Raw genomic sequence first — 27,460 nt, 5'->3', positions numbered from 1 at the left:
GAGAGGGGAGTAAGCTGCAGAAGGAGAGTTTGAAGCTAGGAAAGACTGATTCATGAGGTTCAAGGAAAGGAGTCCTCTCCATAGGATGAAAGTGCAAGATAAAGCAGCAGGTGCTGATGTAGAAGCTGCAGCAAGATCTCTGGAAGATCCAGCTAAGGTCATTAGTGAAGGTGGATCCACTAAGCAGCATATTCTCAGTGTAGACAAAACAACCTTCTGTTGGAAGAAGATGCCATCTAGGACTCACATAGCTAAAGAGGAGAAGTCAACGCCTGGTTTCAAAGCTTCAAGGAACAGGTGGACTCTTTTGTTAGGGGCTAATACAGCTGGTGACTTTCACATTGAAGCCAATTCTCAGGGACTATGAAAATCCTGGGAATTCTGTTAAATCTACTCTTCCTATGCTCTATATATGGAATAAAAAAGCCTGGATGATTAAAACATGGTTTACTGAGAAAGAGAATGAGTGGGGTAGGGACAGAGAGAGAGAGGGAGACAGAGGATCCAAAGTGGGCTCTGCAGTGAGAGCACAGTGAGAGTACAGAGCCCGATATGGGCTCAAACTTACTAACCATGAGATCATGATCTGAGCCAAAGTCAGATGCTTAACCGATTGAGCCACCCAGGCACCCCTAAGTCATCCCTCAACCCACATATTCCCCTTCCTAAATTTACTCAAGGTAATAAAAGCAATTTCCACAAAATCACACACACACACACACACACACACACACACACAATTTTGATAATGGCTTGTTTCTTAGTTGTCAAAAGATGTAAGCAACCTAAATGCCCTTCAAGAATAGACTGGATAACCAAATTGAGGTATAGTCATGCAATGGAATGTTACTCAGAAATGAAAAAAAAAAAAAAAAGCAGCTACATAGGTAGCAACATGGATGAACTTCAAGAACATGTGATTGAAGAAGTCAGACACAACAGTATCTACTCTGATTTTACTTATATAGGGTTCAAATAAAGATGAAAATGACCTGTGTTGATAGGTATCAGAACAGTGGCTGCCCGTAGGGAATGGGCATTGATTGAAAGAGTGCACAAGGCATTTTCAGGAGTGATAAAAATGTTCTATATAAGGTTTAGGGTATTGGACAAATGAGATATTCATTTGTCAAAACTGTTTGAAGAGCCCCTGGGTGGCTCAGTCAATTAAGCCTTCAACTTCAGCTCAGGTCATAATCTCATAGTTTGTGAGTTTCAGCCCACATTGGGCTCTCTGTGCTTCCTATCCTCTGTCTTCCTCTCTTTCTGCCCCTCCCTTGCTGTCATGCACTCTCTCTGTCTCTCTCAAAAATAAATAAACATTAAAAAAATAAAAAAAACCCTGTTTGAATTATATGCTTAAGATCTATGCATGTAATTGTATAAAATTTTAATTGTAATTCACAACTAGACAAGAATACAGCATCCATATTCATGTTGTCAGTGATAACCACATACAGTTCAAATGTTTGTTATAATAAAATAAATAAATTGAAATATACTCACTCAATGTGTATTTATCCAACAAATGAGAGTGAACCAGTTACACCTCCAAAATAAGGGAATGAGTGAACTATAGAGATATAAGAGTGAATCATAGAAACCATGCATGAAATAAAACATACACCATGGCTCTATTTTTCTTAAGTTAATAAAGAAAACAAAACATACATGGTGTAAAAAATAATCAGAGTCATCAGGGCACCTGGGTGGCTCAGTTGGTCAAATGTCTGACTCTTGATTTTGGCCCAGATCATGACCTCGGTGTCCATGAAATTGAGTCTTGCATCAGGCTCTGTGCTGACAGTGTGGAACCTGCTTAGGATTTTCTTTACCTCTCTCTTTGCCTCTCCTCTCTCTCTCTCAAAATAAATAAACATGAAAAAAATAGTCATAGTCATGACACTTGAAGGGCAAGTGAATGGAGTGGAAAACAACAGGAGCTTGTGGGGTTCAAGTAAAGTTCTGTTTCTCGAACTTGGTGGTGCCTGCATGAGTGTGTTCTCTATAAAATTCCAAAAAGATGTGTACACTAATAATTTGTATAACTTTCTGTATGTTTGTTATCATTTCAAAGTCAGTGTTTTAAAAAAGAGCAACAATTGTTTATTTTCTAATTTAAATCCTGGTAGCACATTAGTAAATAAATTATCATGCTAAATTAATTAATTTAAAAAATGTCGAGCAGGATCCTTTGAAGAAGCAGAAAAGTGGTTTAACATTTAAAAACCTATTAATGTAAATCCACATTAACATATTTATGAGGAATAATTATACAAGTATCTCAATAGATATATAAAAATAATCAATAAAAGTCAACATCCATTCACAGCAACAAAATTATCTTTAGCAAAGTGAAAATGGAAGTAAATAATCCAAATCTTTGTAAATTTCAAACATTTGAGTGTTGATCAAGAAAATAGGATGACAAAAAAAAATAAGAGAAACAAAGATGGGAATGAATAAGGTATATCACTTTATGTATAGATAATATACCTACCTTAAAAAATCTAATACGATTTATAATCCATTGGAATTCATCAAGAAGTTCATCAGGATTACCATATAAAATCAATCTTTAAAATTCATAACATCTCTAAAAAGAGCACAAAGGAAGAAAAATCTAATCACAAAAAATATATTATTCAAAATATCAATCAAGTGTATTTAGAAACCAACCTACTAAGATATAAACAAGATGTTTTAGACAAGATGTTACAGATCGTGAAAGAAAATGAAAGACCTGAATAAGTGAGGTGAGATGAAATGTGTATTCATAAGAAGACTCGCTGATAAAACTATGTCAATTAATCTATAAATCCAGTATCTTTCCTATTAAAAGCCTAATAGCTTGTGACCATTGAAATGGAGAAGTTCATCTCCATGTTCATATTAAAAAGAAAGGTACAGATCTTCTGCCCATTGTTTAATGAGATCGTTTTTTTTTGGTGTTAAATTGTATGTTTTTTTAAAATATATTTTGGATATTAACTCGTATCAGATATATCACTTACAAATACATCCCCCCCATTTAATGTGTTGTCTTTCTGATTTGTTGATTGTTTTGTTCACTGTGCAGAAGCTTTTTGTTCTGATGTCTTCCCAATAGTTTATTTCTGCTTTTGTTTCCCTTCCCTGAGGACACAGATCCATAAATACGCCAATGTCTAAGAGACTACTGTCTGTGTGTTCTTTTATGAGTTTTATGGTTTCAAATCTCATCTTTAGGTCTTTAATTAATTTTGAGCTTATTTTTGCATGTACGGTGTAAGAAAGTGGTCTAATCTCATTTTTTTCAGGTAACTGTCCAGTTTTCCCTAAAGTCTTTATTGAAAACAAACAAACAAACAAACAAACAAACCATCTTTTCTCCATTTCATACTCTTGCCTCCATTGTTGTCAATTAATTGACCATATAGGCATTGATTTATATATGGGATCTCTGTCTATTCTGTTGATCTATGTGTCTATTTTGTGCCAGTCCCCATACTGTTTTGATTACTGTAATTTTGCAGTTTATCTTAAAATCTGGGCTTGTGATACCTCCGCTTTTTTCTTCTTTCTAGAGATTACTTTACTCAAAGTTCTTTTTGATTCCACACAAATTTTAGGATCATTTGTTCCAGTTCTATAAAAAATGCTATTGATATTTTGATAGGGATTACATTAAATCCGTGAATTGTTTTGGGTAGTATGGACGTATGAACGACATAAATTCTTCCAACCCATGAGCATGGTATATATTTCCATTTGTTTGTGTCATATTCAATTTCTTTCCTCAATATTTTATAGTTATCAGAGTAAAGGTCTTTCACTTCTTTGAATTTATTCTCAGATATTTTATTCTTTTGTTGGAATTGTAATTGAAATGATTTTCTTAGTTTGTCTCTCTGCTACTTCATTCTTAGTGTATAGATACACAAGGCTCAAGAATCTACTGTTTTCAAAGTGAAGGCTATGTACTAATGATATACGGTATCAGACATTTTAAACACACAATAATTAAAATAGCATGGCATTTTGATACAGGGGGAAACATGTAGATAAATGGATCCACATGTATATGGGAGCTTGGTGTATCATAGAGGTATTTTATCAGTGGGTCAAAGATTTATTTTTCAGTAGGGTAAATCCCAAAAACCATGCTACATCCAGGAAAAATAGTAAAATAAGATTTGTATTTGGTGCAAACACCACCACTATTCTGTCCAGATCCCCTAGGATCCCTTTTTATCATTGCTGTACTTTCTTCTTGAGTGCCTGTGTACTTTTACTTCCAATGCCAAGAGTCTGTGCTTTTCTTGGGTAGCCTGACCTTGATCTAAAGCTACCTTGCCTTTTTGCTTCCTCCCCCTGCCACTACCAAATTCATACTTCTGTCTTTTATCTTTTGAAGAAAAAAAAAAAAGAACAATGAAAAAGTGTTCTACCTAAAATTTTCCCTAATGGGAGGATTTTTCTTCACAACTGTCTTTCAGGATGTCTAAGAAAATGGTACCACTTTCAAGAGTTGCCTAAATGTCACACAGAATCATCTGTAAACCAAACCCAATTGGTCTCTTTTACTGTCAACTGATTGTAGGAATTCATATTAAAGTCATAGGGACAGTTTGTTGATGAATGACTCTTAGCAAATTATTAGTGTAAATAATTATGAATTTAAGTTCCAAGACTCTTATTTTCTGTTGATTTTTCATAAGAGATTCTTTTTGTACTTTTTAATTTTTATTTATTTTTATTTTTTTAATGCTTATTTAATCCTGAGAGAGAGGCAGAGTGTAAGTGGGGGAGGAGCAGAGAGAGAGAGGGAGACACAGAATCTGAAGCAGTCTCCACGCTCTGAGCTGTCAGCACAGAGCCCAACGCGGGGCTTGAGCTCACGAACCGTGAGATTATGACCTGAACCTAAGTCGGATGCTTACCGACTGAGCCACCCAGGTGCCCCAATTTTTTGTACTGTTTTTAAATTTTAGTTTACTATTCATAGTATCCTTTTGAACCTTCTGAAGATACTAATTAGATATTTTTAAGTGTTATGTTCCCTGCATTTTCTTTTTTATTCTTGATGTTTTTATATCTTCTATTGCTTTATTAATATTTTTCTATATCTACATGTTTCTATAGTTCTGTTTTTGAAATAAATATAGTGTTAAGTAGTTTGGAACATAACAAAATTATCTTGGTTCTCAAGAATATTACAAATCAGCTGGAAAAAAAAGAATGCCTTTAAAGATGTTAGTGACCCAAATAGCATTCCTAATTTTTTTTTCTTTGCTACTCCCCCAACCATGTTTTACTAAGCCACTATTTTCTCAATGTGTGTATTGCAGGGACTTCCTCCTATCTCTCTGTCTCAGTCATTTGCTCTTTGCGTCCCTTTTACTGATCAAGTTCATCTCAGAGTTGGATTCTCAAGCCTATGGCTTCTCTGTTTCTACTTAATAGACCCCATCCTTCAGGAGGCATTCAAAATTCTAGATTGCATCAGCTGGTATTTCTCGCATTACAATAAACTTTTAAGCATGACGGGAGTTGGATGGGTTTTATTTCTCCCTAAATCTCCAAAGTGATCTTTATACATATATAGTCAGATTAAGTAATTGTTGATCCCATCCGCCTCTAAAATGTTTCCTTGGATTGTATCCCATAGCAAACCACCTGCACTGGATATTAATGATCATTTGAAAGAAAAAAAAAAGTAGGGATATGTTCTATAATTAAATACATATAATAATTTTTATAGCTCTAAAAATACTAGGGTACACTATAAAGGGAGGGTGCATTGTGCATATAGGATTTGCAAAATTTATAAAACAAGTGAACTTATTTCATGTCTTTTCATCCCTTTGTGAAAGGGGATAAGTGGGGCTTTCAAACCATTTTGTTCTACTACTCCCTAATTTTTTGATAAGTACTGTACTCCCTGACACATACAAAGTTTATGTTTAAAATGTGTCAAGTATAGTTTGATTAGTCGCAAGAACATAACATCCACACTGTTAAAACTTAACATTAAAAATCAACCTGTTGTATTACTTTCCAAAATACATTTAATAGATTCTAAATACCATCATGATTTTCTATCCATGACCTTTCATTTAAAATGTACATGAAGAGGCGTCTGGGTGGCTCAGTCCGTTAAGTGTCCGACTTTGGCTCAGGTCATGATCTCCTGGCTAGTGAGTTCTAACTCCCATAGAACTCTGTGCTGATAGCTCAGAGCCTGGAGCCTGCTTCAGATTCTGTGTCTCCCTCTCTCTCTTTGCCCCTTCCCTGCTCATGTTCTCTCTTTCTCTCTCAAGAATAAATAAACATGAAAAAAATAAAACATAAAATAAAATAAAATAAAATAAAATACACAGGAATATGCTCTTCTTCGACAGTTAGAAATTTTGTATCTTTATCTCTTTGAACTTGTATTTCTCTTCTCCTTTCCAGCCAGAATTTTAGTCTCATGTGATATATCATGCCTAACACTCTTTTATCCTGAAACGTAAAGAATGAGTTCACTTACCATCTCAGAAATCTAAAATGGCTCCTGATTGCCTAATGAAAGAAATCAAAATTTCTTGATGTGAAATTAACAGTTCTGGGATTGTCAATCAATATTTCTATCTTTATTCCACTACCTTCTATCCATTCTATACACTAAGAAGAAATCTCACTAACTACCTTGAGGTTTTTTTTTTTTAAAGGTATCTGTCTGTAGAAAACCTTGCATTTTCCCAGAGTGCCTATTACCACTTTCTTACTAAATTCACTTTTTTACCTGATTGCTGAAATATTGTGTGATGTTAAAGTCCCATTGAGACACTTTCATATCGTTGTAAAAAATTCCTTAATTCCACTGTTAAACACTCCTGAGTCCATCTCATGATAGACACATCACATCCTTCTTCATAGTTTAGCTACACACGTGTATGTCTTAACTGCCCTACCCTACTATAAAGATTATCAAAGGCATAACACATATGCCAGCCACCTTTATAATCTATGCCAAGACAAGCATATTTATTTTCCTTCATATAATCAACATTTATCAAGATATAGGTAATTTAGGTATCGACCTTGAGTTATCAATGGAGAAAGGGCATTTTATCACTGAGGTGTGACCATAATAATACTGCTCGAAATATCCAAGAATTACCCCAACATGTATTTATTTTTCTTCCTTTTCAGTGTGTGGGTTAGTTGGACTTTTGTGGATCTACGTGGGGTTCACCAGAGCCAAGATCCAGATGACATATCAGGTTTTGGTCTGCCTTCCATGTCCCAGTCTGTGACCTGGGTGGAAGGGCCAGTAATCATTCAAGGATGTCACCTCACGGCGATGACAGACCACGAGGGGACGAACCAACCACACCAGCACATTTCAGGCCTCAGCTTTGAAAGTCTTACTAATATTCTATAGGACCAAGCAAGTCAGGTGGCCTTGTAAAGGGGTGGGGAATGATACTGCCACACTGGGCAAGGCCTCGAATGCATGGCATCACAATAAAGTAAGGATTTCAGGCTATTATGGCCATATAATTCATCGCATGAGAAGGCATAGAACGAAGGTGTGTAAACAGGGGCTCCTGGGGGGCTCAGTCAGTTAAGTCCAACGTGGGCTCAGCTGATGATCTCACTGTTGTGACTTGGAGTCCCGAATCAGTCTCTCCGTTGTCAGGGTGGAGCCCACTTCCGATCCTCTGTCTCCTTCTCTGCCCCTCCCCTACTCATGCTTTTTCTCTCTCTCTCTCAAAATAAATAAATAAACTTAAAAAAGGGAAGATATGTAAACAAAAGTAACTTTTACTGGTAAAAACATTTCACAGAAAAGATAACTTGAGACCTGACTTTTTAGCTTGAGCTATTTGCCAGGTGTTGTGGGCAGAGGAGGACGTTATGTAACAGGATTACTATACGTAGGCACAAGGAAGAGGTTTGGATGGTCTCCACAGAGACACATCTAGTGCTGCAGGCTAGCTGGTGCAGCACTGGGGAGAAAGGCTGTTGGTCAGAGGTACATGTACCCTGAATCTGATGAACATCTCATTCTTTGACAAGACAGTTGACCTTTATTTTGTAGACAGCAGACTACCAATAGGATTTATTTAACTTTAATCAATGTTTTGTGCAAATTGCCCTGTTGAGCTGTATAAGGTACTTAATAAACGTTTTGAATAAAGGCATGAATAAATGGCTGTTCCATTCTTCCCTCCCTGCCCGCCTCCTTCCCTCCCTTCCTTCTTCCTTTCCTTCTGGATCACGAAGTTTTCCTAAAAAAAAGGCTATGAGGTTTCCTGAAGTCAATGTGGTAGGGTCATAAATTATTCATATAGAAATTGAGGCAAATAATATAGAAAAATGCAAACAACTAACTTGCTGAAGCAACAGAAGCAGAATTGGCTCAGCCTGCCACAGTGCCCCTGACCTTGCCCCTGACAACCCACTTGATTTTAGGAAAGTTCCAGGCTGGGTTGGCCTGAGCCAGAGCCCCATGACAGCCAGCTTGAGTTAGCAAGGCTTTCGGACACCCACTCAGTGCAGTAGGCATCTTGGGGCTCTGAGACCTGCAGCGGGCTTGTGGAAATGGAACAGCAAAGGCGACTGGCTTCAGCTTAGTCCTCTACTGCCACCTGTGTGCTGGCCGCGGCCAACACACCGTGTAGGAAAGAGCAACTGGGACCCTGGGGCAGCACTGGAATGAACAGGGATAGGGAGAGCCTAGGTGACCAGAGCCCTAGAGAGTAAGGTTCATTACCTCCTAGCCCTGCGGACTTCCTTCTGGGAGCTAATTCAGAAACCTTTGATAGGGTGTAAGGCAAGGGGAAACATTACAGAGCGTCTCTAAAGAAGGAGAGCATCCCCAGGTCTTGGAAGTAATTCACACTGTGAAGAGGCTTTGAGATGATTCAACTAGTTTCCTCGGAAGGAAAAGGACATTTTTAGAAGTGAAAGTGCCAGCTTTTCTTGGCTTTTCTCTGCCCTGGTGATTCTAAATGTATCCCTGTGGCATATGCAGAATGGACAAGGAATTTTGTTTAACAGAAAAGGAAGCTGAGTCACGGAGAGGGTAAGTAATCTGGAAATACTAAATAGTCTGGGTCTGATAACTATAGGATGAAATCAAAGTCCTTTAAGAACGTTTTAGTTTCTAAATTGTGTCTATAACTGTTTGGAAAATATTGCCTTAATTCAATTTTGTAAAATAAACATTTCAAATTATAGCAACTGCTGATGGAATTGCTTTTACAGGAAAGTTCTAATTTCAAATTCTCTGTCTTGTCCTCATCCATGTCAGACAATATACCTTGATTTTGAGGTCCAAGGAACACGTCGATTTTGTTAAATTAATAAGTCCACGATCGGGCTAGAATATGGAATGTTTACCGAATGCAGATCCCAGGGATATAGGTGGGTCAGAGCTTCCCAATCTGGGGACAGAATAAGTGGTCATGTACTTCCAGAGTTTCAAGGAACTCAGAAAGGACATGTGAATTTCAAACACCTCACCAACACAAGACGGCCGGTAATAAAAAGTTTAATGTAGAGGTATATACCCAGTCAATTTAAAAGGATTCACATCTTACCCTAAACCATATTTTTATTTGTTTGTGTTTAGCTTTTATTTAAATTCTAGTTAGTTAACATACAGTGCAATGTTGGTTTCAGGAGTAGAACTTGGTGATTCATATAACACCCAGTGCTCATTACAACAGGTGCCCTCCTTAATGTCCATCCCCGATTTAGCCCATCCCCCCTCCAGGAACCCTCAGTGTGTTCTCTATAGTTAAGAGTCTCATAAGGTTTGCCTCCCTCTCTTTCTCAATACATGTTTTTTTTTTAATGTTTGTTTTTATTTTTGAGAGAGAAAAAGAGAGACAGTGTGAGCGGGTAGGGACAGAAAGAGAGGGAGATAGAGTCCAAAGCAGGCTCCAGGCTCCGAGGTGTCAGCAGAGAGCCCGACGCGGGGCTCAAACTCATGAACTATGAGACCATGAGCTGAATCAAAGTCGGAGGCTCAACAGACTGAGCCACCCAGGCGCCCCCCAATACATGTTTTTAAGAAAGCATTTTTTGTTTGCTTGTTTCATTTTTCTAGGAGTTGAGTAGCAGTACGTTACTGAATGAAGGGGGGGGGACTGCTATAAAAGAACCACAGATTGATATCGCTGGGGGCTCAAAAGCTCCCATTGGAACACGCCAGTTTGACATGAGGGGAGTCTGCCCCACCCTGGAGGGCTGCGCTAAATTGTACACAGGCCACTGGGTGTACTTTGGCCGTACGCAATCATGTCCAAATTAACACGATGGAATTAAATTAAAGCAACACGCTCATTTTTGTTTTCTTAATGGTAGTAGTTCAGAACATGTGCTATAGATTCAGTCAGACGTGGCTACAGTCCAAATGTTGTCAAATATCTGCCACTTATCTTTAGGCAATTCACTTAACCTCTGAGACTCAGTTTCCTCATTTCTAAAGTAAGGTTAATACTGGTTTTAAAGTCATAGGGTTTTGCTGTAAGAATTAATTTGACTCTTATAAGTGTCTTCCTGATGTGAAATAAATAATCAATTAATGAAAACTATTTAATATTACATGAAAATGTTCATACACACACACACACACACACACACACACAAGATACTAAGGGAATTCAACCACCATCCCATCTCTAATGGAAGTAGGATAAGCATCTATAAAAAAAATGAATGAAAATAAGACTAAGGTAAAGTATATACTAGAAGACATCCCAGGGAGTTAGCAAGGCATCTTAATATTGTGGAGAATGCTTTGGTGCCAGGTTACAAAGAATGGTTTGTCACTTACAGTTTGTGTAATACTGGTAAAGTCTCTTAACTTCTCTGGAAATTGGTTTCTTAATTTTTAAAAGGAGGTTTGTATCCCTTAACTTCAAATCTCACTGAAATATTGTGTCCTTAGTGGAACAAGTTATGTCACCTTGTGAACTAGAAAAAAAAAATACAAATTGATTTTTTTTTTCATAAGAAAGTAAGGAAACAGGAGATATGTTAATACCTATTTGGTGAAGGTGGAATTTCAGATACATTTTGAAAGGCAAGACAGCTTTCAAATGGCAATGGACAGAAAGGAGATGAACTGTTGGATTCATAACCTACACACCAGTGCTTCTCAGTGTGTGTATGTGGAGGGATTTCCAACTCATGGCTTTTGGCAACTTTGGACATACATTTGGTTGTCACAGCTGGTGGAAATGTTAATTGGCACCTCCTGGGTCAAGGCCAGGCATGATAATAGATATCCTAAGATGCAGAGAAGAGCACCCCCTCCCCCCAAAAAGAATTATCTGGCTCCAAATATTAACAGTGCTGAGGTTGAGAAACGGTGATACAGACACTTAAGTCACTAGCCTACTTACTAGACATGGAGATTGAGTCAGAAAATGCTGGTGGATTATGAATGCTGGGAGGGGGAATTAGGACTTTTGTATGCAGTGTGAAACAAAAGAAGTTTACTTGTCGAGGAGTGATGAATTTACTTGGTAATGAAAGACAATCATTATGGATCTATTATTTAGCAAATCGCTATTATGCAACTGTTTATTGCAGACTAAATATAGATTGGAAACAAAGTAAATTTGAATTGATTCACTCTGTCTCTATCATGTTTTGTTAATTGTAATGGGTTTCAGTGTTTTCCAGTGAGATTTCCCAATCCATTGAGAGTAGGACCTGTGGGGAGTTCAAGTTATCTATCCCCTTTGGGTTAGGGAAAGTGGCACTGTGACATGCTTTATCCAATGAAAGGGGAGCAGAGTGAGGCATGCCTGTTGTGATGGAAAGCTTTTAGGGACTGTTATACAGTTCTCCATGTTCTTTCTTCTCTTGACACGTGATGGAGATAGGTTAAGTTTTCTGGATGTCACAGATATAACATAGCAGAGCTCCCTGGCTGATACAGAGTGTGCCTCTTTCTACCTTACCTGAACATTAAATATGTGTGGATACCGGGATCAGAGAGCCACAATTTTCTTTGGATTCTAGTCTCCAGACTAGAATGAAGAGTCTAAACAAATGATTTTTGAAATCATTTGTTCCACCATCCTAAAGTTCCACCATCCTAAAATGAATATTTACAACGAAAAGACATTATTTTTTTCAACTTTTTCCCTAAACTCTTGGTGTTATATAGACATTATGTAGACTGGAGACTAAACAACCAAATACTTAAATGATTTAAGGTGCTAGTCTCAGATTAGCACAAGGTTCCCAAGGAACCTTGGGATATTATTACTCCATTATGTGAAGACACATCTTTAATCATTACAAAGGTGAGAAGACGCAAAAGATTTAATTGGTAAGGAAAACGCAGGCGTTTAGGACTCATTTATACTATAGCTGGTGTTACCCAGATATTTAAAGAGCAGATGTATACTAATTTCTCACGTAAAGAAACTAAATTCCAAAGAGGTTGGAGAACTCAACAGGGTCACTCAGTCTATAAAGGATGAGCCATAAAGTGTACTCGGCTCCTATGCACTGACCATGATGCTGAGAAGTCCTTATACATTCACAAAATGCTCTGTTACTCTAGTAAATCTCTCACTTCAGAGTTACTTTTGTTCAGTATCTTCCCTGTGTGTTTATCCTTCTGCCATTTCACTGCAGACTCAAAGAATGGGGAAAAAAAGGGCCTGAATTCCCTCTCCATCTTGTGTGTATTATTCTTAATATTAATATTATTATTAAAATTTTTTGAGATTGTTGTAGACTCCCACGCAATTATCAGAAATAAGATGGAAAGACTATAGGCTCCTTTTAAGTTTTCCCACTGGCAGTATTTTATAAAACTCTAGTATAATATGATAATTTGATTATTTACATTGGTATAGTCATAACACAGAACTATTCCACAACCAAAAGCATTCCTCGTGCGACCCTTTTATAGCCACACTCACTTTCTTGTGCCCACTCTTTTCTTAACTCCTGACAACCTCTAATCTGGTCTCCATTTCTACTCTTTTATAACTTCAAAAATATTATGTAAATGGAATCATACTGGATGTACATTTGAGGATTGTGTTTTTGTTTTTGGTTTTGGTTTTGTTTTGTTTTTTGTTTTCACTCAGCATAATTCCTTAGAGATTTACCCAAAATGTTGAGTCTCTCGATAGCTATTTCAGGGGCACCTAAGTGGCTCAATTGGTTGAGTGTCAGACTTCAGCTCAGGTCATGATCTCATGGTTTGTGAGTTCGAGCCCCATGTTGGGCTTTGTGCTGACAGCTCAGAGTCTGGAGCCTGCTTCAGATTCTATGTCTCCCTCTCTCTCTCTCTCTGCCCCTCCTCCACTCACAGTCTGTCTATCCCAAGGAAAAAAAAACACATTAAAAATGTTGAAAAATTATTTTCCTTATTTCTGATTATTATTTATATTATGGGTGTGTTACAGGTTTTTGAACTGTTTACCCACTGAAGAACAAACATCTGGGTTGTTTCAAGTTTGGGGCTATTATCAGTAAAGCTGCTATGAACCATTACATACAGGTTTTTACATGAACATAAAGTTCAAGTTTTTCCTTCTTGAGGATAGGTGCCGATGAGTATTATGGCTATTTCACATGTTAATTATATATTAGTTTACAAGAAACTGCCAAACTGTTTTCCCAAGAGTCTGTACCTTTTTACATTCCCATCAACAGTATATGAATGATTCGGTTTCTACACATAACCATCAGCAATTAGTTTTGTCACTATTTTTTGTTTTAGTCAATGTGACAAGTACATAGTAATATTTCTCGGTTATTAAATTTGCATTTCCCTAATAACTAATGATATTGGATGTCTTTTCACACATTTATTTGCCATTGTTCTGACCCCTTCACTGAAATTTCTGTTCATGTCTTTCAACCATCTTTCAAATGAAATCATTTTTTAATGGCAAGTTTTGCATTTTTTACTAATTATTCTAGAAATTAGTCCTTTGCTAGAAATGGGGTTCACAAATATTTTCCTCCTATCTGTAACTTTTCTTTTTATCCTAATAAAATCTTTCTCAGAGAATGTTTTTTAGTTTTGATGAAGTCCAATTTAATGTCTCATGCTTTTCCTGTCATATCTAAGAAATATTTTTCTAGCCCTAGATTATTAAGGTGTTCCCCCATGTATTTTTCTTTTCCTGAGACCTTTATAGTTTCCCATTTTATACTTAAGTCAATGATTCAGTTTGAGTTAATTTTTGCCCAAGCTCAGATGTTTAGGTTGGGGTTCATTTGTTGGAAAGGTTATACTTCCCTCACTGAATTGCTTTTGTATTTTTGTCAAAACTGAGCTGTTGTAAAATTAGCGGGGATGATGGCAGAACTGAGGAATATCCTGAAAATGACTGAATTATCCTCTTTAGGGGGTCAATTTTATTTTATAGGAATTATATTTCAATAAACCTTTTATGAAAAGTTCATATAAAAACTGCATTGGGAAAATTTGTGTGAGTCTATTTCTGGGTTTTCCACTCCATTCCTTGGATCTATCATGTCCTCACCTCTGCTGGGACCACACTGCCTTGATTACTTTGGCGTGTGGAGTGATTCTTTCCATTTTATTCCTCCATTTAAAGATTGCTTAGTCTTATGCATATTATATATGAATTTTAGAATAAGCTGTCAATGTCCTCAAAGCACTCTGATAGAATTTTATTTAATTTTGTTTTATTGACAAGAACACTTCACAGGACATCTACCCTTTTAACAAAATTTTAAGTGTACGATCCATTACTGGAGAATATAGGTACAATGCTAGACAGCAGACCTCTACAGCTTAATCATTTTGATTAACTGAAACTTTATTCCTGTTGCTTAGTAATTCACCATTTTTACCTCCTTCCAGACCCTCACAACTACCATTCCATTCTTTGCTACTATGAATTTGACTATGTTAGGTACTTCACATAAGTGGAATCGCACAATATTTGTCTTTTTGTGACTGGCTTATTTCACCTAGCATAATGTGCTCAAGGTTCATCCATGGTGTAGCATATTACCAAAGTAGCTTCTTTTTACAGGTTGAATGGTATCCCATTGTATATATCTGCCACATTGTCTTTATCGTTCATCAGTTGATGACATTTAAGTAGATTCCAAATTTTAACTACTGTGAATAGAGCTGCAATGAACAAAGTACCAATATCCCTTCAAGATAAACCCACTGGCATATGTTCAATTAATCTACAACAAAGGAGACAAGAATATACAATGGAGAAAGGACAGCCTCTTCAATAAATGATGTTGGGAAAACAGTTTCAGTTATTTGAGACTGAATTTTTGAGGGGGCACCTCTATGAACTCCCTGTACGTATGTCTTGCTAGAAATTGTTTTTCCATCTAACAAATATCTTATGAACATCGCGTAGTCTAAAATTAGAGTCTGTACAGAAATCAAGTGGAGGGAGGCAAACCACAAGAGACTCTTAAATACTGAGAACAAACTGAGGGTTGATGGGGGGTGGGAGAGAGGGGAAAGTGGGTGATGGGCATTGAAGAGGGCACCTGTTGGGATGAGCACTGGGTGTTGTATGGAAAGCAATTTGACAATAAATTATATTTAACATAAAAACATAAAAGATTAAATTAAAAAAAGAAATCAAGTGCTAGCCAAATTTACAACAAAATAATAATAATTATTTGCATACTTATGACCCATGATTCATCTGCTAATATATGAAGTATATAAGGGGCTACAGAATAGCCTCTGAAATAAGAGTCTTTTACAGACACTGTTGAGACATCAGTCACATCACTTATGGACAGCAAATATTATGTAATATGGGAATTTAATGTCACCAAGGTTAGGGAAAAACACATTTCAGTTACTGAACTTCTTCAGTAAACTCAAATTTCTTTTCCTCCATAACTATTGTTGATTCTTACTTCAGTGATTTTATTGTATTCACTTCATATGTGTTTGTGTGTGTATATATATATACACACACACACATACATATAGGTGAATATATTGGTTGGTCAAAGATATAGAAGTTTGGGGAATAGTGTAGTGTTTCTATGTTTTTAAATTATATTCTATTTTATAAAATTATATTCGTAAGAATTAACCATGCTTCAGGGCACCTGGGTGGCTCAGTCAGTTAAGCATCCAACTTTGGCTCAGGTCATGATCTCACAGTTCATGAGTTTGAGACCCGTGTCAGCCTCTGTGCTGACAGCTCAGAGCCTGGATCCTGCTTCGGATTCTGTGTCTCCCTCTCTCTCTGCCCCTCCCCCACTCATTCTCTGTCTCTGTCTCTCAAAAATGAATAAATGCTAAAAAAAAAATTTAAAAAAGAAATAACTATGCTTCTTACATAATTTTACAAAAAAATAAAAAGAGCTTTTTTAAAAAATACAAATTGTAGTTGGCTACAAAATGTCAACTTAAAGTGAAATTCTATATTTGTCATTTTTCTTTAAGGTTAGTGCATGGTGTATGGTGTATTCTAAAGCCAACACCTCAGTGAAACTTAACAAATATGTGTTAGCAGAAAGAAGAAAGAAAGAAAAGATTCTCAACCCCAGACACTATAAATATCTCAATAATATATGTAGAATATAATTAGTAAAAGTGAAACATTTATTTAAAAAATTGAAAAATGTTTCCAAGGTTAATTGGAGGGAACCTGGGTCAGGTTAATCACAGGGAAGGAAGGATATAATTAATGATATGGCTATTTTACATACTGAGCCCCTTATTTTCTTTCTGTATATGTGAAAATGTGGTAGGCTGTGTAGAGTTTGGAATGTATGTTTTTCCTTTCCAAGAAAATTCTTCTGGCAAAACCATTTCTTGCATTGCTAACATTATGGCTTTCACAAAATCTTTTTTTTTTTTAATTAATTTATTTTTAGAGAGACAGAGACAGTGCAAGTGGGAGAGGGGCATAGAGAGAAGGAGACACAGAGAGAATCCCAAACGGGCTTGCACTAACAGTGCAGAGCCCGATGTGGGGCTCAAACCCACAACCTGTGAAATCATGGCCCAAGCTGAAACCAAGAGTCATACCCTTAAATGACTCAGCCACTCAGGCATCCCTACAGAATCTTTTTTGGCGAAGTGACAATATGGGAGATGTGCCAGGTTGACTTGGAGTGAAAGAGAAGAGAATGTTACCATGCTTTCACAGGGTGACAGAATCTTTTCTCCCCCAGTCTGATTTTTGAGTTATTTCTATGATTGATTTTTATACAACTCATTTCATTGGCAGTTTGGTAAAAATAAATGTTTTGTTTAACACAACCTAAGTTTATATGTGAAGGTATCTACATGGCATATTTACCCTCTCACCGACCCATTCGTTCAACCATTTACTTGCTCACTCACTCACACCCACTCAGAGAAAATGTTTTGAAATCAAATATAGGGGTAAAGCAGTAAAGATGAATCTGAATGGTCTCTGAGCTCAACTGATTCACAGTTCAGAAATGAGATGTGCACATTTACTAATGAGTACAATGAAGTGTCAAGGATTCCATGATAGAAAGTCATACAACGTAACCTGGTGCCTCACAAAAGGGAAAGAGGTTGTTCTGGAGGTCATGATACTAAAAGAGATTACTTGTGAGGAATGTTATAGCCAATGTGAGTCTCACAATATGAGTTGGTCTTTACAAGTGGAGCAAGAGAGTGGAAGGTGTTCCATGCAGGAGCAGAATAAATGATGGGATCCTGGAATACCACTCCTTGGGATGCTAAAAGTTTTAAACTGTTCTAATGCATGGTTTACTATGTCAAAACAGCACTTCTAAAATATACGGATGGTGACTTGGTCACTGGGGGACATGTGAAATCTCTTGAGACATTTTTGGTTGTCGCAACTAGGGTTGAGTGCAGGACTGCTACTGGCATCTACTGAGTAGAAGTCAACGATGCTGTGAAGCATGGTACAACGTACAGGATAGGAAAAGGAACACAATGGGTACAAAATATGATGATGCCAAGGATGTTCCACAGACGGAAGATCATGGATAGCTTTGTATATTATGTAAAGAGTTTGAACTTTACAAAGAAAGATGGTCACCAAGAGGTTTTTACACTTTTAATTTATTATATCTATATCTATATCTATATCTATATCTATATCTATATATCTGTATGTATAGATATGTAGATATATAAATATGAGTTATCATTAGGATCTATAACAACAGCTTTAAGAATGAAAGGCCAAATGCCAGTCAGGGGAACCAATCAACATTAAATGAATTCTTAAGGTAATTCAGGGGTGAAGAGACTGTGTGACTTTAGTAATATCATTCCTTCAATCTGGGTCTCAGTTTTCTCATTTATAAAATAGAGGTTTGAATTAGATGATCTAATGGCCATGCAAGTGTTAAAATTCTAGAATAACTTGCTTGTAGAAAAATACAGCATTGTGAGGAATTGCTCTATATTTGCATGCTTTTATGAATCTAAGCCACATGTGCGCACACATATTCACATGTACCTGCATCTCAACCTCCCGATTTCAAAGCCATGAATGACACAATCAGTTTGCTGTGGGTTCACTGATGAAGCCTGATATTTGTTCCTCATGAGTACTTCTCCAAAGCACGGATTAATAACATCTCAAGTGTCCTGTATGAAGTCAAGATAATAAACCAAATAACCAACTACCTTTCTGTAATGTTACAACAATCGTCTGGTGCCTAGAGGATCTGGGAGAATTTTAGGGACCCTTCTAAGCCCTCATTACCTACGACATGGGACAATCATTCCATAAATTTAAAGCAAGTTTCATCACAATGTCGATGAAGGTCAAATGTTGCTTGTCACTAAAAGAAGTCATCCCATTATCTATTGGAAATAACTTTAGTTTTAAGACATCCTAAAATACTTTTATAGAATTAACAAAAGCACGTTACCAAAAGGAACACATAATAAACAAAATGAGTTTGTGTGGAGAAGATAAATATGGGGTCAAAACCCAGAAAGAGCACCAGTGACTTCAACATCCTGTACTCATTAACAAAAGCAGCATGGGAATAATTTCCTAGGGTTTCTCTGTGTGAGGGTCATCAGATTTGCTAGGGGAGGTAAACTGAGTATAAGAAGAGACATAAAATTCTACAGACACAATCAGGTACAAGGAGCAAAATGTATCTGAATAAACATTTATATCACAAAGGAGGAAACAGGAGAACCCAACTATATTGTGCTTTCTCAAGAAGCCAGTATTACTGAATATGACTTTAGCAAAATACAAAATGAAGAATGTTAGAGGAAATAATTTTGCCTTAAAAGTGTTTTAGAGAGAATTAGATGGAAACTATACGAGCTCCCAAAATGTAGCCAGACATCTCGCATTTTCCAACTGCAGGTGCCTATGATTGTATCACGAAATTTATGTAGCTTTTTTTTGTCATCTTCTGTAACTGGGGGAGTGTTGATATTTATGTATGGCTCTGAAGGTGGAAATGAAATACTAAGTTTTGAGGAAATAACAGAGGAATTTCAGTGACGTTCAGAATGAGAAAACATGACAGCTGTGACTTTGAGGCAGTTTTTGAAAACTCCATGTAATACAGCCTTTGGTTAAACCCTAACCACATCTACTCAGCAGCAGGTTAGGGCCACGAGGTAGCAAAGGAGGGAGTCTATGAAGGATAATGGAGCCTCATGACAAGAAAAACTAGTGGATATGAGTGAAAGACTCATTACCACCTGATGAAGATCAAGAAGGCAGAGGCAAGGAAGAGAGACAGATGAGATGCAGGGCCCAGCAGCAAGAAAAGATTCTTGATACTGAGCACATCTAGTCTTCCCATCTCGCATGGCTTTATGTCCCAACTTCCTAGGGAAAAATAACTGCTGAGTTAGGCTTGAAGGTACAGTGAATGGAAGTGGACCTAGCTGGCTAGGCAATAGGGATGAGGGGTCACGATCATTCTGCTAGCGTTATTTTTTCTTAAAATCACATTAGAGCATCAAAGAAAAACAGACTTGTATTGATAGTAATTCATTGCTCAGTGAAGCAGCGTTTCTTTCCATCCATAGATTAACTTCTGTATAAGCATAGAAAACTAAATTAATCTAGGACAGAAACACAAGGCCCTATATAATATGTAGAGGGGAATATAAAAACGTACCTTAAATATGTCAACATTTGATATGAAAGAAATAGGAAGGCAAAATCTGATATGAATTAAGGAAGAATTTGAGTTCCATTATTCTTACATATAAACAAGTTCCTTACTTGTTTCTTGTTTCTTGAAGAAGAATTCAGAATTTATTAAAATATTTTCCTGGTTAACTATCCAATTACATATTCTTATTCTTCTCCAATCACATGACCATTTAGCAAATTATAATTAATATAACAACCAATAGTTACATTGAAATTTCCATCCTCTTCCTGAACTTTTTAAATTTTTATTGAAGTATAGTTGACATACAATATTATATTAGTTTCAGGTGTATAACATGATGGTCTAACATTTATATACATTACAAAATGATAACAGCCATGAGTCTACTTACCATCTGTCACCATACAAAGTAACTACAATATTATTGACCATATTCTCTATGCTTTATTTTATATCTGCATGGCTTATTTGTTTTATAACTGGAAATCTGTACTTCTTAATCCTTTTCCCTACTTCTCCCATTCCCCTAACTCCCTCCCTTCTAGAAAATGCATTCTTTCTCTGTATTTATGAATCTGTTTCTGTTTTTTTTTTTTTTTTGCTTATTTGTTTTGTTTTGTTAGATTCCACATATAAATAAAATCATGGTATTCAGAGGCCATTCTGCAGCCTTTTGTCTGTATCCTTCATATAGTAACAGATGCATTATGGGTTTTAACTATGCAAATCATTATTATTATTTTTGTTCTGAATTTCATCAGCACTTTATGTCTGTACATACTCTACTTATAGACTCTGTGATGCTCTGTGACCCGAAAAATGAGATGGGAACATTTTTCTATCAAGGTATACATACAGGGAGTTCACAGAGGTACCCTCTAAAAATTCTGTCTTAGATAACTGAGAACAGTAATACATTTTATTCTTATAATGCTCAGGATTGTGTGATCCACAGAGTGTAGTACAAGCCTGTGAGCTTAATTGTTTTATAGTAGTTCATGAAAATCCATCACATAGGTGTTAATCACTGTTTTAATAAATTTGTAAGAGGATATAAGCATAGAAGGTGGGCTATGTCCCTAATTAACTAACAACATTTGTAAAATAAAGGAGAATACTAACAATCAGAACCTAATATATTCTAATTTTGTCAAATTTGTTTTTTAAGTAGCTCTACAATCAACATGGGGTTTGAACTCATAACCCCAACATCAAGAGTCCCATGCTCTACCAACTGAGTCAATCAGGTGCCCCAGAACTTAATATATTCCAAAATTATGGTGTCTGTGGGGTGGTAGTGAACTTTGAGCAAGTCAATCTTGGCAGTAGATTTCAGAGTTCCCGACTTTGCTGAAGCAGATGCTGTATTTTTTTAAAAGTTTATTTATTCACTTTGAGAGGGAGGAGAGGGACAGAGAGAGGGAGAGAGAGAGACTCCCAACCAGGCTCCACTCCCAGCATGGAACCTGATGTGGGGCCTCAAACTCATGAAGCTTGAGATCTTGACCGGAGCTGAAATCAAGAGTCAGACCCTTAACCTACTAAGGCACCCAGATACCGCTAAGAAGATGCTTTAATAAAAACCTCCTAGTTGCTCTTTCAGAAACACAGAGACATATAGCTTACCAGGACAACTTTTAGTGCTGAGAAAAGATGAAAATCAATCAATACTCCAATTGGGACAAAACTGTCAACCGTATTTTAGGCAGCCGGTCCAAGTCATGAGTTTAGAATTAGCACTGTCTACCTGGAATGGTGAGAAAAAACCAAAATCATACATTTTCTTTTCTAGGTCTGAAAGCCAAAGAAAAAACTGTAGTTGCCAATTAAATAATTTTAATACAATCTATGGGATTGCAGAGATATCAAGATCTTACGGATCCATTCAGGGTAGACATTCCCTTTGCTGATGGAGAAACTCCTGCCAAGAGAGTTGAAGGGTTGTCCCAGGTGGCACCATTAGATGTAGGAATCTCAGGGGTGCAGTCAGTGCTGGAATCTCAGCTTAACAGCCGCATGGTGTAAATTGTTGAGAAAAGTAGAACAAAATCATGAGTTTTAAATACACTTAGTATAAAAAATAAAAAAAAATCAGATAGTATAATTCCATTAAGAGCCAGGGAAGGGGGAAAGTGAGTGGACACTTGACGTAGAGTGAAAAATCAGTTGGAGAATGGGTATCTGAGATCAAAACAGAAAGAAGGGGGAGGAGATCAGGGAAGCAATGAGATAAAATGAGAAAAAGAGAAATATACAGAGAGTTGTAGTTTATGAGAAACGGACACTTGATTATGGAAGGAGAGGAAATGGGGGTAAAAGGTGAGGGAATAAACTATTTTTCTACTTTTATCCCACCCTGCCACCAAACCATGTTCTGAGTGTTACTGGTCACTCTCATTGTTGCTCTTACAGGCATTGTTTGATACCAAGAGATTTCTAAATACTCTGTCCTTCATTCTTCAGGTACTGCTCTGCACTGGCCAGCAACAGCAGGTCCCCAGATAGGGGAAGATGTCTCTCCAGGCTTTAAAGACAGGTACTGAGTCCATCATTCTGAGCGCCAAGTAGATGGAAGTGTTTCCTTCTTCCCAGAGATTTTCCTCTTCTAATATATGTGACCCAGTGAATCTTGTAATTGATTGAGATTGATTTACTGCCCTGGATTTATCCTTATCCTTACACTTTTTTTTTTAAGTTTACTTATTTTGAGAGAGAGAAAGCAAGCTTGAGTGGGTAAAGGGGAGAAAGAGGGAGAGAGAAAGAATTTCAAACAGGGTCCATGTTGTCAGTGCAGAGCTCAATGTGGGGCTTGAACTCATGAACAGTGAGATCATGACCTGAGACAAAACTAAGAGTTGGATGCTTAACCGACTGAGCCACCCAGGCAGTCTTATCCTTACACTATTTTGTCAGGGATGTAGAAATGACTAACAAACTGTATGTGTATACAGACTGCTACATTACTCATCACTAAAGTGTTATAGGAGAAATTGAACAAAAGGACAGGTGAATTATTGTTACTTTATGTTTTTTAAAGATAAATATTCAGTCTTTGTTTCCAAAGTTCTGAACATATAATAGGTACTCATCAAATGTTTGTTGAAGTTAACGAAAAAAGAAAGTTGATTTTTCAAAGCAATATTTTGGGTATTTTCAAGCATGCACATATGGATATTAAGGTTTTTTTTTTTCTTTTTTGAGACCAAAATCATTGTCATAGATAGAGATTATCACAACATAATGATAAAATATCTGAATTACCAGAAAGATAAAAATTGTAAAACTGTATAAACCAATCAAAAATGGCTTCAAAATGTGAAACAAATTGAAATGTGAAACAAAATATGAAATATCTAATTGACAAATCCACAATTATTGTGGGAGTAATATAACCATCTCGATTAATAGGCCAATTACAAAAAAAGTTAATTAAAATATATATTAGAACCTACAGATACTCAACTTAGACTTACAAAATCTTATTCTACTAGTGTTTTTGCTACCTACAGGGAACAGAGTTGAATAAAGAGGTTTCAGGGCACCGGGGTGGCTTAGTCAGTTAAGCATCCAACTTCAGCTCAGGTCATGATCTCACAATCTGTGGGTTCAAGCCCCATGTTGGGCTCTGTGCTGACAGCTCAGACCCTGGAGCCTGCTTCAGATTTTGTGTCTCCTTTTCTCTGCCCTTCCCTTGCTTGTGCTCTGTCTCTGTCTCTGTCTTTTTCTTTCTCTCTCTCAAAAATAAGTAAGCATTAAATTTTTTTCTAAATAAAAATAAAATAAAAAGAGGTTTCTAATTAGTTTATCAAAATTTATCATATTTAACAAAATGTTGATGATTTACGTCATATTCACTCAATCTATTTTGGCATCCTTAGGGAAACAATGAAGAGATTTCTATTTAGTCAATTTTACTGAAAATTTTGGTGTCTGAGGTGTTTATCAGTGTATTCAATATATATAATGAGAGCTCCAGGAACTTAAAAGTCTCTGGGTAACATGAATCATGGGGGAAAAATGTGCAATATTGCAGTAACAGTTTGATTTTCAATGAAACAATCCTTTTTTAAACTCGCCTTTTGGGGGTTATTAGTGTGTTACCCTTTGTTTCCCTCTAATTGCCCAAGTCATGTGGAAAAAGCAGTGAGTGGAGTTTGGGATTATACTTTTCCCCATTTGGCCTTTGCTTGAATGGGGTTTGAGCCTGAGTCCAACAGCCCTATTCAAAAAGCAGTTTTAGGAAGCCATCCCCTGAGTCTGTCGTAAGGACATTTTCATTGAACTGGAAGATTCTTAAGGTAGTAACTTCACACAACATAGCCTGCTTCACCACCAAGAACAGTCACATCCACTGAACAGGGGGTTTCTGTTTAATTGTGTCACCCCAGCGAGATGTGTAACTGACCTGATTCTTAATTTGGGTTCTGGAAAGATTAAAATCAATATTGTGACCTATATATAGAAACAGTGTGAAAATACATTTTGAAAATAATTCTTAATATCATTCATATTCTGCTTGCCTTTGCATTTTCTTTAGCTGTTACTTTTGGTATCTTATATTTTACATGGCCTTGTACTAATTATAAAAACACATGTAAACACTTACATGACACTATGTGCCGGATGCTTTTGTAAGGATTTCCCTTCCATTATCTCATCTAATCCTCACAATCCTTTTAGGGACACAGAATATTAGGTCTGTTTCCATGGTTGTAAGGACCAGAGAACTAAGTAGTTTGCAAAAATTACACAGCTACAAAAAAGCAAACATGGTATGATTTCATTCACTCTATCTCCAACGTGAGTGTTCTGAGCGACTCTTCGGTGCTGGGATGGCACCTTGATGAGTGCCATCTACTACAGTCAAGTTGCTTCTTTCTTTCTTTCTTTCTTTCTTTCTTTCTTTCTTTCTTTCTTTTTAAATATATATATTTTTATATTTATATTTATTTTTGAAACAGTGAGAGACAGAGCATGAGCAGGGGAGGGTCAGAAAGAGAGAGAGAGAGAGGGACACCCAGAATCCAAAGCAGTCTCGGCTCTCCAAGCTATCAGCACAGAGCCGGACCCGGGGCTCAACTGGTCAACCACGAGATCGTGACCTGAGCTCAAGTCCGACGCTCAACCGACTGAGCCATCCAGGCACCCCAAGTCTGCTTCTTTAAACTATTCTTAGATAGAAATCCGGTGATTACACGAGTAAAGCAAGGATGATAAAGTCTGAACAACTTGGTTGGTGCATATGAGGACCTGGCGCTGTGCATCCCACTGTTTCTCTAGATGCTTCTAATGCTCATCAGTCAAGTCATGATTTTGGCATTCCTCCTCATATTTCAGGTGAGAAGTGGCTTCATGGAAAATGCAAATCTAATTTTATTTTTATGTATTTATTTTTTAAATATTTATTTATTTTGAGAGACAGAGAAAAAGAGAGAACACACGTGTGAGCAGGGGAGGGGCAGAGAGAGAGGGAGAGAAAGAATCCTAAACAGGCTCAGGAGCCGGAAGTGGGGCTCAATCCCATGAACTATGAGATCGTGACCTGAGCTGAAATCAAGTCATACAGTTAACCAACTGAGCCACCTGGGTGCCCCTGAAAACACAGATTTTAATTAAAGCTCCAAAACTTACTTTTTAATAGCTTTAATCCTTAATTTGTGTTGGCTCTTCTTTAGAGGAAAGTGTTGAACTTAATTTCTGAGTCTTGGTATGGCTGTCTTTCCTTAATATTTTTTATCTGCATGCATGACTTTCAATGTAGTGCACACATATTTTCTTTGCGTGTCCACATATATATTGAATGATTGACTTGTCACACTGACCTCAATGCTTTACACCTCAAATTAACTAGGTTAGTCTACACCAGTATTTGCAAAATAATTTAAATATTTACATCCCAATATCCTCACTGAACATGAGCATCTGGCAATTTAATGGATTTCTCTATTTCCTAAAAAATGCAAACCATCAGGGGGGAATATACCAGCTTTTCTAAGTTTCTTCTTAACCAACATCTTTACCAGCCAAATTTGACTATAATTTAGATAGATTTTTAAATAAACTTCCATTTCCATGTATCACAAAGACTGAACTGTCGTCACCAAGTTCCAGGCATTTTGCTAGTCACTGGTGATACAAAGGTAAAAAGAATGTATCTCTACCCACAGAAAGATATAATTTAGTGAGGAACAAACAGGTGTTTCTGGTAAAATACATAATGTTTGTAGGCACCTAGAAATTATTTAGTGTTTATATAATAGGCATTTGAAAGTGTTGGGTTTTTTTACATAAATAAATGAATAATTAGATGTGTATAGATGGCATAAAATGCATTTTATCTGGATTTAAATGTTACTGGTCCAGCAGGCTCAATTCCATTTCTCAAATCTGTTCAGAAATCAGTACTTTTGGGACTTCTTCCCTATGGATAGATCATCTATGTTTTCTTTTTCTTTTTTCAGAAAAAAAATATTGCATAACCCGCAGGTTGGGTAGTTGATTCTCTTTCTTTGTGGTCTATACCACATTGTTTTAGTGAATGGGCTTCCTTCCTAAACTCCAGAAGAGTAAATGATTCTCATTGAGATATTGATTTTTGGCTTTGACTCAAGTACAGTGCATTTACTTACAAGATGTGTGATTACAATGTTAAAACAAAGCATTGAATAGTAGAAAAAAATCAGTCAATTGACTCTTTGCATCAACGTTATGGTGAGCAACAATTGGACTAATTTTTCTGATTGATATTTTTTCTCATTTACATAACTGTTTTCTATTCATTCAACTATTTGAATGAGCCAGATGTTTTGGTGTATTGCAGACATAGTCTTGATTACTTGTATAAATAAAGAAAAAGTAAACTTCAAGTGGATAAAAAAATGGCCAGTGGAAGTGGCCAGACTTAAGAGGATGAACATTATTCAATATGAAATATTCAAAACACAATCTAAGAAATAATATATGAGCAATATGTTCAACTGAAATTGATTTATTGGTTTTTTCAATAAAGATTTATTTTTCATCAGGTTTTAAGATCTGTACTGGTCACTGAGTATACAAAAACAAATGTAATGGGATCGTGTCCTTAATTACATTGAATCTAAAGAAGAAACTGTTTCCAAGCATGTGAACACATGTGTTCTTTATACAATAAATGTTTATTGTGCCATTCATTGTACTTAATACATAGGATAAAAATAAAATAAGAAAGCAATAGATTCTGGTATCATGGAGTTTATAGACTAGATATAAAAGAGAAACAAGATAAGTAATTATAATAAGTTCTAATGATTGTCATAAAAGATCTGTAATACTATGAGAACTTTATCTGACATAAGAATAAGGGAGTCAGGAAATAAGG

Source organism: Leopardus geoffroyi, chromosome C1 (genome assembly GCF_018350155.1).
Source record: "Leopardus geoffroyi isolate Oge1 chromosome C1, O.geoffroyi_Oge1_pat1.0, whole genome shotgun sequence".
NCBI classification, from domain to species: domain Eukaryota; kingdom Metazoa; phylum Chordata; class Mammalia; order Carnivora; family Felidae; genus Leopardus; species Leopardus geoffroyi.
Note: the sequence above shows the minus strand (reverse complement) of the source record.